We start from the raw sequence: 19,562 nt of genomic DNA, 5'->3' as shown, positions 1-19,562 counted from the left end.
TCAAGAGTTTTCATCTCATAAATCAAATGTTTGTTTTAAAACTAAGCATGGATCAGAAGAATTTTTGCTTCTCCACTGCATTCAGATGCATAGTAAATGTGGAAGACTGATTGGGCATCATACTCAACAACCATGACTTCTCTTCCTTGTTGATAATAAAAGTTTAGCTCACTATTCCAACTCAGTGCTCATAGAGGGCTAGTTTCCTCTGCATATCTACTTACTGGCTAGAATATGATTTACCAAATATAAGCACTACAATTCCAGTTCCTTTGTTAACAAATGACTTAGGCATAGTCATGGTGAACTAAATTTGATTATGAATTCAATAACAATTGTCTTTTGATTATTTTCTGAGAAAAGTTTTCCTCATAGATTAAAAATATATGTAATAGAATTGTCCTAAATCAGGAATATAACAATTTTCAGAAATCACAGCCTACTAAATAAAATCCCTACTGCCAAGTATAGGGTACCTCTCCCAGAGATGCTGGTCCCTCAGAGTCCTGAAAATGCAAATGTTACTTTGTTTCCCCTCAGAGGAAGGAATGAGATGAGTGGATTAGCTAAGCTTTACAAATACATGGCTTGCCTGAGCCCAGAGTATTTCCTTCTCTGTTCTTACTTTCCCTATGACTAGGCTGGAATCTTCTAGCCTCTGAACAATCTAATCTTCCTTATACCCAAACATTGGAAGGTTTAGCTTCCAGTCTGTTTGCAACATAAGTCTAGACAGTTTCAGCCTCATAGACTTACTCCTTAATTAGCTTTCCCTTTCTAGTTCTTCCTGAACTCTGGCTGCTGGGTTCAATTCAGCTGTTCTAGCTCAAACTCCTTTCTGAGCATACTGATTCAATCTGGGCTCTCTGAGCTTCTCACTGACTTTTTCTGCTTGGTCTCAAACTAACTCTAGTAATTTGTTCTAGTCTTCTGGTTCCTTCTTATTCCCTGGCTTCAAAGGCCTCTGCTGACCTGCACTGAACTCCATTGCTCTCCACTCACTGCACTGACCCTCAACTGACTTTCTCCAAACTCATTGATGAACTGACTAACCTGGCTCTTTTTCCTTTTGATGCACTTAAATAGATTTTCTTCTGAGAGTTGGGTGTATCCTATCTCTGAGTCATTCTGTCAGATTTTTCTCTGATTCATCACTTTGTTTGCTCCTCAATTAGATGTCCTTGTTTATGATTAAAGGTGTGTTCCATCTAGAGGGATTAAACTTGTATACTAAGGGCATGACTGCATTCCTGCCATATAGCACAGACCTAGATCTTTGGATGTGACCAGAGTAGCCATGCTGCTGGACTAAATTTCCTCTGTAAACTCCCAAACATTTCAGGTGATTGCCATTGATTTTGGTTGCATTTAAAACTTGATTTCAGAATATTTTTGCTTTAAAAATGCAAGTACTTGACTTATAGAACATAGAAAAACAAAAAACAAAATAGTGCTGACCTGAAAGATTAATCTGAACTGGCCTTGCTAAAAAGGAAAATTTTCACTATCAAAAGAGAAAAGGAAGTGTCAACCTTAGTCAGTTGTAAACCCTCCTGACTTACAGTAAGAACAGGCTTGGCAAAAATATGTATACTGATATAACAGTGGTACAAATGGAATTGATTGATAAAAAGTCCCCTACACATGGTAAAACATGTAGCTGGCCCTGTTAATGGGACCAAGAACTCCTGTTCATGGTATTCACAATTCCTAGAGGAGAATCTACTATTATTATTCTCTTGAATTGACAATATTAAACCATCTCCTAAGATATAGCCACATAAAAACAGTACTGTGTCTCTCAAATTTAATCAAAGGAGATTTTTTTTATGCAATAGATGTGATTTATGGCCCATGACTAGACCATGTGCAGAGGGCTGAAAAGCATAATCTGCCAATGGGACATCTCTATTATGTTCTCTTCTTAAAGGTTCAAGGATAATTGTGGAAGAGTTGAGGGAAGAAAGATTATAAGAGCTGGGGTCAGTAGATCACTACAGTGAAACAGTGCTTTCTTTTTTTTTTTTTTTCTGTAAAGGGGAAAAAGTTTCAGATATGTTTAGTAATTATAGTACTGCTTTTCTTTTTTTTTAATATTTTTATTACATATTTTCCTCAATTACATTTCCAATGCTATCCCAAAAGTCCCCCATAGCGCCCCCCACTTCCCTACCCACCCATTCCCATTCTTTTGGCCCTGGCATTCCCCTATACTGGGGCATATAAAGTTTGCAAGTCCAATGGGCCTCTCTTTCCATTGATGGCCGACTAGGCCATCTTTCGATACATATGCAGCTAGAGACAAGAGCTCCAGGGTTCTGGTTAGTACATCATGTTGTTCCAACAATAGGGTTGCAGATCCCTTTAGCTCCTTGGGTACTTTCTCTAGCTTCTCCATTGGGAGCCCTGTGATATATCCAATAGCTGACTGTGAACATCCACTCCTGTGTTTGCTAGGCCCCGGCATCGTCTCACAAGAGACAGCTATCTTTGGGTCCTTTCAGCAAAATCTTGCTAGTGTATGCAATGGTGTCAGCGTTTAGAAGCTGATTATGGGATGGATCCCTGGATACGGCAGTCTCTAAATGGTCCATCCTTTCATCACAGCTACGAACTTTGTCTCTGTAACTCCTTCCCTGGGTGTTTTGTTCCCAATTCTAAGAAGGTGCACAGTGTCCACACTTTGGTCTTCATTCTTCTTGAGTTTCATGCGAAAAATTCCTGAATAGAACAGTAATGGCTTGTGCTGTAAGATCGAGAATTGACAAGTGGGACCTCATGAAACTACAAAGCTTCTGCAAGGCAAAAGACACCATCAATAAGACAAAAAAACCACCAACAGATTGGGAAAGGATCTTCACCTATCCTAAATCAGATAAGGGACTAATATCCAATATATATAAAGAACTCAAGAAGGTGGACTCCAGAAAGTCAAATAACCCCATTAAAAAATGGGGCTCAGAACTGAACAAAGAATTCTCACCTGAGGAATACCGAATGGCAGAGAAACACCTGAAAAAATGTTCAACATCCTTAATCATCAGGGAAATGCAAATCAAAACAACCCTGAGATTCCACCTCACACCAGTCAGAATGGCTAAGATCAAAAATTCAGGTGACAGCAGATGCTGGCGAGGATGTGGAGAAAGAGGAACACTCCTCCATTGTTGGTGGGATTGCAAGCTTGTACAACCACTCTGGAAATCAGTCTGGCGGTTCCTCAGAAAATTGGACATAGTACTACCGGAGGATCCAGCAATACCTCTCCTGGGCATATATCCAGAAGATGTCCCAACCGGTAAAAAGGACACATGCTCCACTATGTTCATAGCAGCCCTATTTATAATAGCCAGAAGCTGGAAAGAACCCAGATGTCCCTCAACAGAAGAATGGATACAGAAATTATGGTACATTTACACAATGGAGTACTACTCAGCTATTAAAAAGAATGAATTTATGAAATTCCTAGCCAAATGGATGGACCTGGAGGGCATCATCTTGAGTGAAGTAACACAATCACAAAAGAACTCACACAATATGTATTCACTGATAAGTGGATATTAGCCCAAAACTTAGGATACCCAAGATATAAGATACAATTTGCGAAACAGTGCTTTCTAAACTCAACAGGGAAGTGTCATATAAATGCACAGTAGCTGTGACTACCCACACAAGATCAAGTTAGACAAAGGCCCAGCATGAAGTTAGGATATGATCACAAAGTGCCACCACTATCTGGTTAGCTTTAGGTGAGTGTTATATGTTAGAAGAGAGAATGTTGTTTATCTTTTGGGGTGCAGTTATTCAAAGGCTTCCCAGAAATAGTCTTACACACACATAAGAACAACATGAAATAAACTCAGGAAATTAAACAAAAAAAAAAAAAAGCACAAGAAAACTCCATGAATTCTGGAGTGAGAAACAGTGATGAGGAAAGGGTAGTTATTGGAGAGTAAACAATAGGGCAAGTTTTATGAAAACACTTTATACTATATGAATGTAGAAAACTCTCAAACAAGAGTTTATGTAAATGTATAGGTAATAGAGCCAACATTGCAATCTTCAGAGCTACATATAAAGAAGATTCAGGGACAATTCTATTCTTCCTCTTGCTGATTAGTAAACTGATAACCAAATTTTCAGGTACTTTACCTCTAGACTGATATCACGCAGAATAACACTTTTTTTTCTGTCGTACAAACTGGCTGAGTAAAGGTATACTGCTGGCTTAAGAAAACATCCAAACAGATCCATATGCAAATAAAGTATATAAATAGAAATATTTTGAAACTCAAAAACGTATATCTTGATAAGTGGATACTCTTTTGTCAAAAAGTATGAATATGGAAGTAGCTGATAGTAAGAGTAATATTCTTAAAAAGGAAGATACCAAACAAACTAGCTAATTGAAGTGTCATGGAGGTCGGGCTGAACTGCATTCACAGAACAGACAAACTTGAATCTGTTGACCACCAGGGTTGGCTCAGTTACACAATGGTTCACACAAAAAAGTTCAAAGACCATAGGATGATGGTGCATGTCACAAACCTAGAAGGAAGTAGACAATTGTCTATCAACTGAACCCTGAGGCCATAAGTAATACCTTTATTATCTAACCCGAAGGCCCCTGCTTATTTTAAGTAAATAGAAGAGACACTTCTATTAGACAGACTACCCAAGTGAAATTGCAGGGAAGGAATTAAACCTTGTTTGTCTAGTAAAATTGGAAAGTAAGTTAAGATTTAAGGACAAAGCAAATCATGTCCCAGTTAGGATAGAGCACAAACTTACAAAATATGTCAAATTCAAAATATGCCTTGTGGGGAGATCTGCATATTGGTTGACTATTACTGAGATTTGCCTGGTGGAGGAGTTGTACTGGGGGCTTCTAATTTTTACAAGATGTGAGACTAATGGGAATTCCTTGATTCCTTGAGATGATTATATTGAGTCTTAGGTAAGCCCTTGATAGTATTTGTGAGAGGGCAATTATAAAGGACGCAGTTCTGATCTCTGGTTTCTTTTTGTTCCTCTTTTCAAGATGTTAGGCTGCCTCTTTTCTGTGTAGCTGAAATAGCAACCCATGGTGTTGTAATGCAGAACATGGTGTCCTTCTAAGACCTGTGCCTTGTCATTAAAATTTTTATTACAAACTAAATATATCTCTTACTTTACAGTTAATCTGCCTCATATAATGTTGTTACAGCGATAAAACATATTAATGTGACAAGATATTACAGATATTTTGAATAAATTATAGGATTGAAAAATGGACAAAATTTGTGCAGATATCATTTATCTAGGACATGATTCAGAAATAAACCATGCTTTGCTGGGGATGAAAGATAATCTATATAAAACTATGGAAAGTGAGTCCATATTTATCAAACACATTTAGGTTGTTAGATTAGAAGTGATGACCCAGTCCTGGACTTAATTCTATCTCTCAAACAGCAAATAATATTCTCCTTATAACAATAAGTTGACTTGGGGTCTCTTTTAAGTGGAAGACCTGGCTATAAAGTGAGTGACTTCTCCAGGAGCCTAAAACATCTATCTAATGACAATGCTTTCTCTGTGGCCTATAAGTCATTGAAGAGCCTTTGGTTACATAATGAAAACCTTACTTGGAAAATAGAGCTCAAGTGGTGAACATTTGTCTACTTTATTCTGAATGTGCCACTTATACCTGAGAATATCTGCATCCATATGCTTTGCTGTCAGCAGAAGGAATTGTGTCTAGTTGAAATAAAGGGATACAGAAAATAATATTAGAACCCCATAACCATAAATAAATAAGTGATTTAATATTCAATTTCTCAACTTTTGGTAGATATGTCATTGCCTCTGTTATGTGTGTGTGCGTGTGCATGTGCATATGTGTGTGTGTATGTGTATGTGTATGTGTATGTGTATTTTCTGGTTGATATAACCTTCGAGGTCAGTCAAAGATATGAGTGTCTATGGTAGAAAGTCAGAGAAAGAAGAAGGCAGAAGAGGTAATCCTGGCAAAATTACTAGGCATCATTGGAACTGCCGCAGCCCATTGTGCTTTGCAGAAGATGATCTGGCACACAGCACAATGTTCCTTGGGTATGTTCAACAATTTAAACTGACTGTATTTCCTACGTTATAAAATGAAATACATGCTAATGTGATAGCAGAGAGTGTAAACAAGTGTTGTTAGACTAACTCAATGTGATTAAAAAGGAACTGTGACAGGTAAACAAAAAGTGGTACAAGTAAGATATATTGTTGTCCTTCTGGTCTGAGCTGATGCCCTGAGCAATCCTTGGACGCTAGCTCTGCACCCATTCCCACAACACACAGAGGAAGCTCGACTCCCATTTGCTCTAACATGCCCAGGATCATAGGTGTGTAGGCCACAACATCTGCCCCAATGCTGTGAGTAACTGGAACCCCCAGGAATCCAGGGACGCAGCAACCCCTGCCCATCCAATGGCACGGGTTCCTTCCAGTCTGAGCCAATTCCCTGAGTAGACCTTGAGCACTAGCTCCACACCAAGTCCCACAACACCCGGAGGAAAATCGACTCCCAGGTGCTCTGACATGCCCAGAATCATAGAATCATAGGATCACAGGATCTCAGGAGCTTGGTCACGCCAGGATTTCAGGATCCCAGAGGCAGCTTGACTCCCAGGAGCTCTTAAACTCAGGACATCAGGTTCACAGGATCACAGAGTCAGCTGGAGTCTGAGGAGTTCTGACACAACCAAAATAATAAGAGGGACAGGCTCCAGTCAGGGGCAGTGAGTGCAGGTATCACTAGAGATAACCAGATGGCTAGAGGCAAGTGCAAGAACATAATCAACAGAAGCCAAGACTACTTGCCATCTTCAGAACTCAGTTCTCCACTACGAGCAAGCCCTGGATACCCCAACACAACAAGAAAAGTAAGACTCTGATTTAAAGTCACGTCTCATGATGATGATAGAGGACTTTAAGAAGGACATAAATAATTCCCTTAAAGAAATACAGGAGAACACAGGTAAACAGGTAGAAGCCCTTAAAGAAGAACCAAAAATTCCCTGAAAGAATTACAAGAAAACACAACCAAACAGTTAAAGGAATTGCACAAAACCATCCAGGACCCAAAAATGAAAGTAGGAACAATAGAGAAATCACAAAGGGAGAGTGCCCTGGAGATAGAAAGCCTAGGAATGAGATCAGGAGTTATAGATGCAAGAATCACCAACAGAATACGAGGGACAGAAGTGAGAATCTCAGGTGCAGAAGATACTATAGAAAACATTGGCACAACAGCTAAAGAAGATGAAAAATGCAAAGATACATATGCTTCTATGCCTTAGATTCTAAGCTTTATTATTATTATTATTATTATTATTATTATTATTATTATTATTATTTAGGTGCCATCCATATCTGTTGAAGAAATTGAACCTATTTTTGTCTCATGCTTTCTTTGTCATCTGTGTAAAATTGTTTTATCAATATTTTGTGCTGTTCTCTTTTCAAACATTGCTTTCCTGATGTCTCCTTAAAGACTCTTTGTTCCTTTTCATTTGGAGTTATCACTTATGCTGAACTTGTTGTCGTTTGCATTTACATTCCACAGAGGACTGACTGAGCCACATAAATCCCACTGCCACATCAAGATGAAAGAGGGAACGGATAAACACATAATAGCTGTTTTTGATACTTTTCATCATTAGTCAAGCTGAGAAAACAAATTGGAGTTTCAGTTTCTGGTGAGGTTTCTGAAGGGATCCTCAGATAAATGTAGCCAAAGATAAAAGATAATTCCAATTAGAAGATAATGGATATTATACACAGTTACGGCTGTGGCCAAGTCAAAGTACTTTGAAATTAAATGTCTTTCTGTGAGAAACCACAGTGTTAAATAAAATAATCAACAGGAATTTATTTAGACTTTATTTTTTCCAATCTGTTATCATATTCATTCTTTTCTTTGGTAGGAAATTAAAGATCTGTTAACACAAAGCAAGCCAGAATTTTCCAACTGGGATTAAAAGATAGAATTTAAACACCACAGTATAAGATCCTCATAATGTATTATCCAGTCTTATTCATGTTCGTTTTATCTTACTTACTTTGATTTAACTAGAAAGCTTTCCCACACTGCATAATATTTGGCCAGGATTGTGATGACCCTATAACATTTCCATATGCAATTCACCTTAGCTAATGTTAAGTTTGAAAAAAAAATGGGTGAGGAGGAGGTATGGAATGTGGAACAGTGAGAGGGTGAACTGGAAGCAGGATAAATCTGGATTGTAAAAAAAGATTAAATAACATTAACACACACATATATATAGATATATATAGAGAGATATATACATATAGACATATAGATATATATACCATAGAAAAATAAATATATATACCATAGAATAAAGAATAGCATTATGTCTTTAAATACTATGAATTAAGTCCATAAGTCTAAATCTGAGGTTGAAAGAAAGAAAGAAAGAAAGAAAGAAAGAAAGAAAGAAAGAAAGAAAGAAAGAAAGAAAGAGAGAGAGAGACAGAGAGGAGAAACAAAGAATGAGAGCAAAATTAGAAAATCAAAGTAAAAGCAACGTACTGATTAAAGTATAATTTCAAAGTTATCATTCTTTCTTGAAAGCACTTTGATCACCCAATATGAGTTATAAAATAAGATTAATGTAATTTGGTGTAAAATTTGTTATTGTAGCATATAGTTTCACTTTTAAAAAAGCAGTATAGATCTATATAAATGCAAGAGCATCTGCATAAACAGTAGTTACCACCCCATGTCTGATCTACTTTTTAATCCCTCAGTCTAAATCACACTGCCTTTGAAACATTCAAAACAACTTAATTGTCCATCCCATAGACTGTCTCCATATGATAGGTAAAGGATTTAGCCCTGAGGATGTACAACTAGTAGCCTCAGTTCAAGTTTTCACCATAGCAACATCCAATTTCTTGGCATGCTCTATTTTGTTCTGTTGGAGTTCTGATAGTCAGACAAACACCAGGAGTCACTGTAGCTTTCTAGAAATAGGTTGCATGGAAATAGGAATTACATGTTAGTGATTTAGTTCTGTTGCTTTTGTCCAGACTCCCAATTTTAAAACCCATAGAATGGGAGGAAGGATTTGAAATTAGAGCTGGCCATCAAGACACTCCCCAAATCGGGCATGTGGGACATTTTGGGAAAGGATACAATAGGACCCCTAATGTTTATTGCTCCCACTCCAAAAAATACAATTAAATCCCCTTAATGTTTATTGCTCCGGTTCTGAGGGAACACTATTAACTCAGACACATCACCTGATACATCCTTATCAAGCCACACTTTGTGAGCACAGATGGGACATTAAGCAACACAAAGAGCACAGGGCTGTGCACTGGCTTCACATGAAGTACATGGCAGGAAACTTTAAGAGAACTTGCATTGGAAATGTGGCAGGCTAACTCTCATTATCATCCTATAAACAGCTGGCACCCTGAATATAATTGCATCAGTATCAGTGGCTTTCAAAATAAATAATCAATGAAATAATTTCTTAAAGGAGAAAAGAAATGAACATGGAATATTCAACTATGCTAATATACTAATAAGGCTTTATTAAAGCCCAGCTGGGACAAGACCCAAGTTGTCGTTGCCTCTCTTCTTCTTCTTCTTCTTCTTCTTCTTCTTCTTCTTCTTCTTCTTCTTCTTCTTCTTCTTCTTCTTCTTCTTCTTCTTCTTCTTCTTCTTCTTCTTCCTCTTCCTATTATTATTATAATTAATTTATTCACTTTACATTTCAATCACAGACCCTGTCCCTCCTCTACTCCCAGTCCCACCCTTATAAATCCCTTTCCCATTACCCTCTCCCCTTCTCTCCAGAGAACGGGAAGCCCCCTTGTGTACTCACACACCCTGAGACATCCAGTTGCAGTAGGACTAAGTGCATTCTTTCTCACTAAGTCCCAACTAGGCAGTCCAGTTAGGTGAAGGGGATCCAATGGCAGGTGGCAGTTAGGGAAAGGCTCTGCTTCAATTTTTAGGGCACCAGCATGAAGACCAAGCTTCACATCTGCTATGAAAGTGTTGGGGGTATAGGTTCAGCCCCTGCATGCGCTGTGGTGGTTCAGACTCTGTGAGCCATCATGGGCCCAAGTTAGTTGACTCTGTAGGTCTTCTTGTGGTTTCCCTGACCCCTCCAGTTCACTGGACTCCACATGACTACCCCCGTACCACCTGATGTTTGGCTGTGGGTCTCTGCTTCTGTTTCCATCTGCTGCTGGATGAAGCTTGTCAGAAGACAGTTATGTTAGGCTCTGTTCTGCAAGCATAGCAGAGTGTCATTAATAGTGTCAAGGATTAGCTCTCTTACATGGGATAAGTCACAAGTTGGACCAGTCATTGGTTGGTGGCTTCCTCAATCTCTGCCCTGCCATTAGCCATAACTTATAGGATAACCATGTTACAATGCAACAGACCCAAGGAAACTAAATAATGAGTGCCCGAGGGAAGATGTGTAAATCTCACTCAAAAGTAGAAACAAAGCAGTCATCAGAGTTAGATGGAGGGAGGGAACTGAGTGGAAGAGGGAGTGAGGAGGGGAAAAACAGATGTGGAAGAGGGTTGGGGTAAGAATAGAAATTGATGGGGGCATCTCTGAGGGTAGTTGGAAACCTGGGGAATCTATGTAGGTGACCCCAGCTGAGACTCCTACTAGCTGGGGTGTTAAGTTAAAGTACCAACATCCTGTAACGAATGGAGGGAGGGGGTACTTAAACCCACCCACAAAACCGTCAACCCCAAATTTGTCTTGCCTATAAGATGTGCCTGTGTCTGCCTCCTTTTAACTCTCACTTTGACAGTCCATGCTGCTGTGATCAACAGCATTCAAGTAGAAGCTGACAGTGGCTCGATTTTCTATCAATACAGGTAAAGCAGAAGGGAACTCTGAAAACCTGCATTGATGGGACTTGCCTCTGCACCATTACATGTAATCACATCTGAAGTGCAGGGCTGAACAGTGCCATTGCTTTAATAGCATAAAGTTTGCTAAGTTCCCTTCTACCTCCCATTGCCAAGCTTCCTTTGAGGTGCCATTTCTAATGCCTCATATAGCATGAACTCATTTCTCTAAGAAACTCCATCAGTGGTATTTAATATCGAGTTAATGTGCCATTAAATCTCAAATTTTCCAGAAGATTTTGTTACCAGAAGCCTTGGCCCTCTTTCTAGAGTAGCTATGCAATATCTTATTTAAAAGGTGGCAAACAGTTCACATACTAAGGAGACTTACCCCAATTTGGACATGAGACCCTTCATTTAATTAAAGTATCCACACCATTTTAGTAGAATTTATGAGAAGCATCTTATTTGTGATACTGTGTAAATTAACAGACTCTGAACAATACAAAGGATGTATCTGCCTGCTATGTGCTTACAAATGTTAGATTTGAGGCTTCGCAGACAGCTGCTCATGCCCAGCTGGTGCACAGCCCATGTTATCACATGCATCATATTTATCTCATTATTTGAAATTACTGCTTTATACTAGCTACTTTTTTCCCAAACCTCTCATAACCCAAATTCTTGATGATATATAGCCCAAGTTCATTCAGCAAAAATAAATAAATAAATAAATAAATAAATAAATAAATAAATAAATAAAACACACTACAAAGGTATTTGCAAACCAGACCTAAATGCTTTGCTCTAGAAATAAAATAGAATGCCCCATGTTCTCATGATTTCTAATGAGATTGATATTATACATAGCTAAATCTCTGACCCATAGAAATCTTAAACTCACTTTCTCTAATGAATTTGAAAAGCAAAAGGCAGAATAAAATTTAAAAATAATTTTAATTTGCATTCCTGTGATGGCTAAGCATAGTGATCAATTTTAAAAACTATTTCTTAGTCATTTGTATTTCTTCTTCTGAGAACTCTCTGTTCACTTCTGATCAGAACAGGTAATATTAAACAAAGACAAATGTGGGTAGGATTGGGTATAGGAAACAGTCAAGCACTGTTGATAGGCATTCAAACTGATTCAATCGCTTTGGACTCCAGTATGATTGTTCCTCAAAATACTAGAAATAAATCTACCATATTCCCCATACTGCTCTTGGACATATTCCTTAACAAACCTGTAACTTACTACCCATGCTCATCCATGTTCACGGCTCCTCTACTCACACTAGCTAGAAAACAGAAAGAGCATATTTCCATATATTTCCACAGTTCTGAATCAATAATGAAAATGTGATACCAATTACAGGGGAATTTTGTTTAATTGCAAATAAAAATCTAATATTCAGGGAAATAGATATAGCAGGAAAGTAGGCAGTGACACAGACTCAAAAAGGCAAATGTAGCATGTTCTCACTTGTATGTGGGTTTTATTCTCAGCTATTAGAGCTGTCTATTATATTTAGTGTACCTGTATAATTCAGAAACTATAAAGAGATCATTGTTTGGGGGGGGAGACATGAAGAGGGTGAAAAGAAAAATATTTGGGACAGAGGCTCAAATGGAGGAGGTATGGGAAAGTAGGACAGAGAAGGCTGTGGAAGAATAATTGTAATGATGTATGGAAAAAAACATGGGGAAGCCTACTATAATTTAAATATCGGTATGCGATGCCTCTAAATCATAGCTACTTTTTTATGTCAGTGATAAGAAACCATTATCAAGGCAACATTTTAAAAGAGTGAGTGAATGTGGGGCAGGTGGCAGGCAAGGTTCTAGAGAGTAGCAAAAAACTAATGTCTTTAGATACAACGATACAACCAACACAGAGAGAGAGGAGAGACAGGGAGAGAGAGAGAGAGAGAGAGAGAGAGAGAGAGAGAGAGAGAGAGAGAGAGAGAGAGAGAGAGAGAGAGAGAGGAGGAGGAGGAGGAGGAGGAGGAGGAGGAGGAGGAGGAGGAGGAGGAGGAGGAGAAGGAGAAGGAGAAGGAGAAGGAGAAGGAGAAAGAAGGAGAAAGAAGGAGAAAGAAGGAGAAAGAAGGAGAAAGAAGGAGAAGGAGAAGGAGAAGGAGAAGGAGAAGGAGGAGAAGGAGAAGGAGAAGGAGAAGGAGAAGGAGAAGGAGAAGGAGAAGGAGAAGGAGAAGGAGAAGGAGAAGGAGAAGGAAAGAGAAGAGAAGAGAAGAGAAGAGAAGAGAAGAGAAGAGAAGAGAAGAGAAGAGAAGAGAAGAGGAGGAGAGGAGAAGAGAAGAGAAGAGAAGAGAAGAGAAGAGAAGAGAAGAGAAGAGAAGAGAAGAGAAGAGAAGAGAAAGAAGAGAAGAGAAGAGAAGAGAAGAGAAGAGAAGAGAAGAGAAGAGAAGAGAAGAGAAGAGAAGAGAAGAGAAGAGAAGAGAAGAGAAGAGAAGAGAAAAGAGAGAATTGTGTGGGACTTTTAAACCAGTAAAGTACACCCTAGGGTACATATCTCTTTCAACAAGTCCACACTTCCTAGTGTTTCTCAAACAGTTCCACCAATAGGAACCAAGTATTCAAACATCTGAGACTATGGGCCAGGCCAATTCTCATTTAAATACAAACATTCCACTCCATGGTTTTTATAGGTTTGTAGCCATATCATAATTCAAACTATATTTAATCCAACTTCAAAATTCCCTAGTGTCTTGTAAAGAGAAGTTTCCTTGATAAATGATTAAGACTACACTTATCTGAAGGTATATGAACAAATGCTCCTGCATTGTTGTTAGAGATAATGCTGGTTTAGTAATTAGTAGTTACAGATTCTCTTTTAATAACTGTTATTTCATTGGCACTGAATAGTTGGCTATTTTTCCAGTACCAGACACGGGATCCCTCTGTTTGAACTGACCTTAAGTCTGATTAGAGAGATGTTGACTACTACTAAGGTATCTATGCCAACAATGTACCCTTAGAGTATACATGCTGTGCTTGTTAACGAAGTGGTTCAAAGGCTTCATGCCTGATGAGGACTTTCAATTACCCTCATCATTTGGAAGTTTACATGGTACATTCTGATACCATGATACTTAATTTACTGGGAGGAGACATTTAATTCCATCTCACAGGATTCTGGGCCCTGCTTTTGAAGTATATTGTGTCTTTAGCAGCAGGGACTGACCCTCTACCTCTGGGGTACCAAGAGTAACATCAAAGAGCTTCATGTTCTAAGAATATCTTGGACAGTCCTAGACAAAAACTCAAAAAAGTGTTTCTTCTCTCTGGTATTGGGATTGTTTTAGGTAGTCTTTGGCAATTGGAGAGAGCACCATCAACACAGGAAAATCATTACTATATATTAGTTATATAATTCTAGTAAATAATATGATTCCTTAAATGCAGAAATTTGAAGGAGAATACAAATGTGTATATCTACAAAACATTCCTGAACATAAGAAGGAAAATTTGTGCCAAAGGATGGAAAATCAGAGGAGAAAGAAGATCAGAAAGTTTGCTCTGACATTGTGTCTTCCAGGAATATCAGAACTTCATGCATAGAATCTTACCAATACAATTGCCTAAATGTGAACTAAAAAAAGATGATGCAAATGAATATGATAAACTGGACCCAGAAAAACCTGATTGGTCTCAAACATACATAAAAATCTATAACTATAGGCTTAGAAAAGCTGATATGGGAGAAGTAGCCCTTCCCATGAAAAGCACAACAGTATTTTAATAAGTTGTCTGGTGCCAAATTATTGGCCGGGAAAACATACTTACATCTGAATTATAGGAATGGAATAAGTTGTATTTAGAATATATATATATATATATATATATATATATGCACATACATATGCAGTACAGTAGAGATGCCTATAAGGGAGGGTTGGAAAGAGAAAAGGTAATGGAGAAAAGTTGTAACAAAATTATAAACTCAGAAAAAAAAGAGAAAAAAGAAAAAGTCCTCATAATATTTCAGTTTCAGCACAGTTTATAAGTCCAAAGTTTCATCTGAAGCCTGATGTAATCTTTTAATTGTAACCCCTGTAAAATTAAATACATACTGACAACCTACATTCCTGCAGAATATATGTTATCATCACAAAAGTGACAAATGGGTACATACTGAAAAAAGGCTGGATCAAAGCAAGACTGAAGGCCAGCAGGACAAACTCCAAATTCTGTATTTATCTGATGTCAGAAGACTTAGTTGGCTCCATGCTTCCAGCTATGTTTAGTGCAAAACACTGGCTTTTTAAAATAATATTTGCATATGTTTCCCTATGTTCCCTTTTAGAAGCAGAAAATCTCTTGGGCCTTTCATTTTTATAAGTGGGAAGCTCAGCGGGGTGGGTTCTTGCATTGAACGCATTTCTTCCTTTCATTTCAGAACAGACCTTAAAAAAAAAAATCTCATGTCTTTCAGCACAATCCTTGGCTCAAATATTAAATTTTCTGGTAATAATTTTCACTTCAAATGGTATATTCTGTATTTCTATTGGCCCTATTGTCCTTTTATATTTTAGACCTGTATAAGAAAGATAACTAATAACTAGTTGACAGATTCAATATCAGGGTGTCTTGAAATCTCCTCTGCCAATGAAATTAATTCCTTACATTTCAATGATTCAATCAGCCACATTCTTTTCCAAAATATCCTCAGAATTGTTTCTAGTCCTATTGCTAATACTAATTCCTTCTGAAACATCTTGAGCTGGGCTCTCTAGAGTCCCTGCTGTTCGTAGGATAATTATTTTCCAAGCTTCAATTCAGATGCTCTGTTCAGTCTTGCTTACAAAATTCAACTACTTTTCTACTCTAGTCCCACTTTCACATTCCCTCAAAAAAAAAAAAAAAAAAAGCATGGCCAGGTCTGACACTGCAATAATCCAGTCATAGTACTAACTTCTGTCTTAGTTACTTTTCTTTCTTACTTTTTCCCCTAAGTTATAAAAAAATGAGATGATCAGGGTTACCACTAACTAAGCAGGACAGTGAAAGAAAGAAAAGGATTAACACTGCCTTGGACTTTGGAGACAAAAACGAATGTAGCCTACAAGAGATAGGTTTGAAGAATAAATACCCAGATAATATAAGCAAATAAAAATACCAATCACAATGAAGCACATGACTTGTTTCCTATTTCTTTTGACCACTGGTGAACTATGGCAAAAAAAACAAAAACAAAAAACACAAAACAAAGTTTCAGTGTACTGTAAGATGCCATGCCTTTGATACATTTTTTTCTTTGCATTATGGGCTTAATTTTTCATAGAGTTTGTTTCGATCATATTTTTCCTTTTTCCCAAAATATCACAGATCCTACCAACCTGCCAATCCAACCCACTTCATTCTCTCTCTCTCTCTCTCAAACACACACACACACACACACACAGAGAGAGAGAGAGAGAGAGAGAGAGAGAGAGAGAGAGAGAGAGAGAGAGAGAGAGAGAGAGAGAGAGAGCACAAAAACCAGGAGTTCATATTGTGCTGGCCAACTACTCCTGAGCATGAGCCTGTCCTGAAATGTGATTAATATATCCAGTGTCACTGAGGAAAAATGATTTTTGCTTATCCAGCAGGGATGGATTGAAAGTAGTTCCTTGATTAGAGTTATTGTTTGTTTGTTTGTTGTTTTTCTTTTTGTTATGTTCTCTTTGCTTCTACTTCTCCATGCTGGGATTTTGTGTGTGTTGAGCCTATTTAGATCTTATGAAGGCTACAACAGACTCTGTGTATAACTGTGTGCATCAGCCCTGACTTGTATGGAAAACATTGTTTCTATGAAATTATCCATACCTCTGTCTCTTAAATAATTCCCTACTCCTGCTCTGAGTTGATCTCCTAGCCTTGAGGAAATGTGCATGATAAAGGCATTCTATTTAGGGCTGAATTGTACAAAGCCTTTCACACTGAACATTATTCAGCTGTGTGTCTCTGTCTTTACCATATTCTCCATGAAGAGACTTTTCTTCTAAGGATCTATGAGCAATATGTCATTAGGGATTGTTTTATTGTTATGTTTGTTCAGTACAATAATATTAGTATGTTTTTTAATCTCAGGTTCTTGAGCAGTGTCCACATGTGTTCCATTTCATGTAGTAGTCCTTAAGACCACTTAAAAATACTAGGTAACTACTATATTATCTGTGCTACCAACACAACAGTAACTTTGTGGGCAGGTCTCAATTATATATCAAGGTTCATAGCTTGCTCATGTTAATAATTACATTTCTCCTCCAGCACCATCAGTGTTAATGAATTCTAGTTCTGCATCAGATCAATTTATCCATGTTCAATGAAACATGAAAGTAATATATTCAGCTACTCGCACTTTCTATAAGGTTGAGAATGGCAACAAATACCACTATCAATAGCCTATGATGTTTGCGGTCAGGGAGCTCATGGGTGTGTCTCAACACTTTCTAAAAATTCTGGAAGTAAAATCTTTTTTTCTAACTTAATTTTATTTTATATATTGGTTATTTTCTTTATTTTATGTTGATTAGATTATATTACAGTTAAAGATAAAATAACAAGGAAAAGTGTAATCCATGACAATTCATCCTGAAGTCTCCCCAAAACATAATCTAAGTTGATGTGCTTCACTAAGTAAAAATTGTTTTGCTTGTAATTGTTTATTGCAAAAATGATGAAGAACAAAATATGAACTTATCTCATTTACCAAACACATACTAAAACCATTGATTTAGTTTAGCTATTAGTCATTTTAAGCTGCTTTTAAGATTAAAGTGTATGGAACAATGTTTATGTTATTTAGCCAATTAATTTTTCTTTGTAAATATAAAGTGGATATTTAATGCTTTCAGTGACTATACATGGTATGATAAGATGCACTGTCCTAAATTTGCAAAGTCTGGTAAGAGTGGTAAGTTTATGGCAGACTTTGAAGGGTTTGGCTTTTTATTGTTCAATTAATTGAAATTGAATAATGAGTATGTTGAAATATAGGCATGGATAAGAGTAAAAATAAAATCGAAACAAAAATATAAAGCAAACCCTCATAACCTCAGGAAAACAGAGAAATATGTTTATAAATACTTATCTATATTAGCATGAAAGATCACTACAGATCACAAAGAAGTGTAAGGAGACAAGGAAAAGGGAAAGAGAAAGATCATGTTTCTAGAAAACATACCATCACAGTTTAGAAAGCATTATACACAAGCAATTATATGCAAAAGTCTCACTGAGTTTGCTGGGTAGTAATTTGATTTTCCAAAAGAAGATAAACGTTTGTGTGAACAGTGGTTATTTTATGGCTTTTTATAGCCTATAAAAGTGTTTACTATGAATAATTTACAAATCACAGTTATATCATCTTATGTCAAATAGGCACTTGGTAAATATTTATCCAATGATGAATAACAGGTAAACATAGGTTTTTCTTCAAAGAGGATAATAGAACAGTATAATATTATAAAACTTGCTAGAGGCTTTATTAATCATTGTGTCTGTCTCACAGTTCAGACAATATTTCACAAAATAGTGTATCAAAGGAAAGCACAAGTAGCATTTATAAGCTTTCAGCATTCTTATGCTAAAAGTGCAGTATGAAGCAAAAGTAAGAATAGATGTAAATTCTAATAAATATCATATTGATTTCTGAATAAAGAAAGAAATAACCATGTTCAACGGATCTATAGAAACATTGGCTCCAGAATATGAAAGCTGCCTATGAATTCCACACAGATCCTTGCCAAAGTTGAATGCTCTTTCCTTTCCTTCATGAGGTAAGGACAGACAGACCTGAAATCCCTAGGAGTGAGGATAAAGAAACTGAATCGCTGGCAGACAGGCTGTCCCAGGACAGGAATTTGCTGTAAGGAGGTCAGCTACATGCTGGACTGGACAATGGCATTCCAATTATTGTCCTGGGGTGACTCTTTTGAGACCGTTGAGGAATTCATTTTCTTTCCTATGGAAGAGTATGGTGGGATACATTTTTACCTCTCCACAATCTCTGCTTGAATCCTCTGCATATCTGTGTCTAAATTTGTTCCTTTCTCTCTTTCCTCCCTATTAAGTCTCTGGTAACACTGGGGCTATGTGTTTTCTTACTGTGAAATGCTACATGTGGTGCAGCCTTGCTCATCATTTATTTCTTTCCAAAATCCACAGTAGGAAGGCAAGGATACGGTCATATACCAGGTTGACATTTTACTGTATTTAAGCATTCAGTAATGTTGCATTCGAAAACTTGTATTTGTTAGCAGTTGGAAGTCTCTGGCATTCTTGTTATACATATCATTGAAGCATCATATTTGTTTGATTGCTCTGCTTCATGATTTTCAGGGTCTTTATTAATGAAGATTTTCCATTTAACAAATGCACAGAATACCTGAGCATGTGAGAATAGCTCATCAGCACACGCTGGACCTGCACAATTAGAGGAACTCATGAACTCAGGAAAAGTCAAAAAGAAAGAAAAGAAAAGAACAACACCACCTCAAGCCCCACCCCCCTCTGTGTGTGTGTGTGTGTGTGTGTGTGTGTGTGCGCACCTCTCCTGCCCTCTGCTCTTTGTTATTAAGTCTGGTACGCAAAAGATAAAAATATTCAAAAATGAAAGTACAGCTCTTTGTTTGTCGTAAACTATTTGTGCTGTTTGTGAATTAAGTTTCAAGACAATTTA

Source organism: Mus caroli, unplaced genomic scaffold, assembly GCF_978045245.1.
Source record: "Mus caroli unplaced genomic scaffold, Mus_caroli_1 scaffold_6, whole genome shotgun sequence".
NCBI classification, from domain to species: Eukaryota; Metazoa; Chordata; class Mammalia; order Rodentia; family Muridae; genus Mus; species Mus caroli.
The sequence above is the reverse complement of the archived record's forward strand: the minus strand, read 5'-3'. Positions refer to the sequence as shown.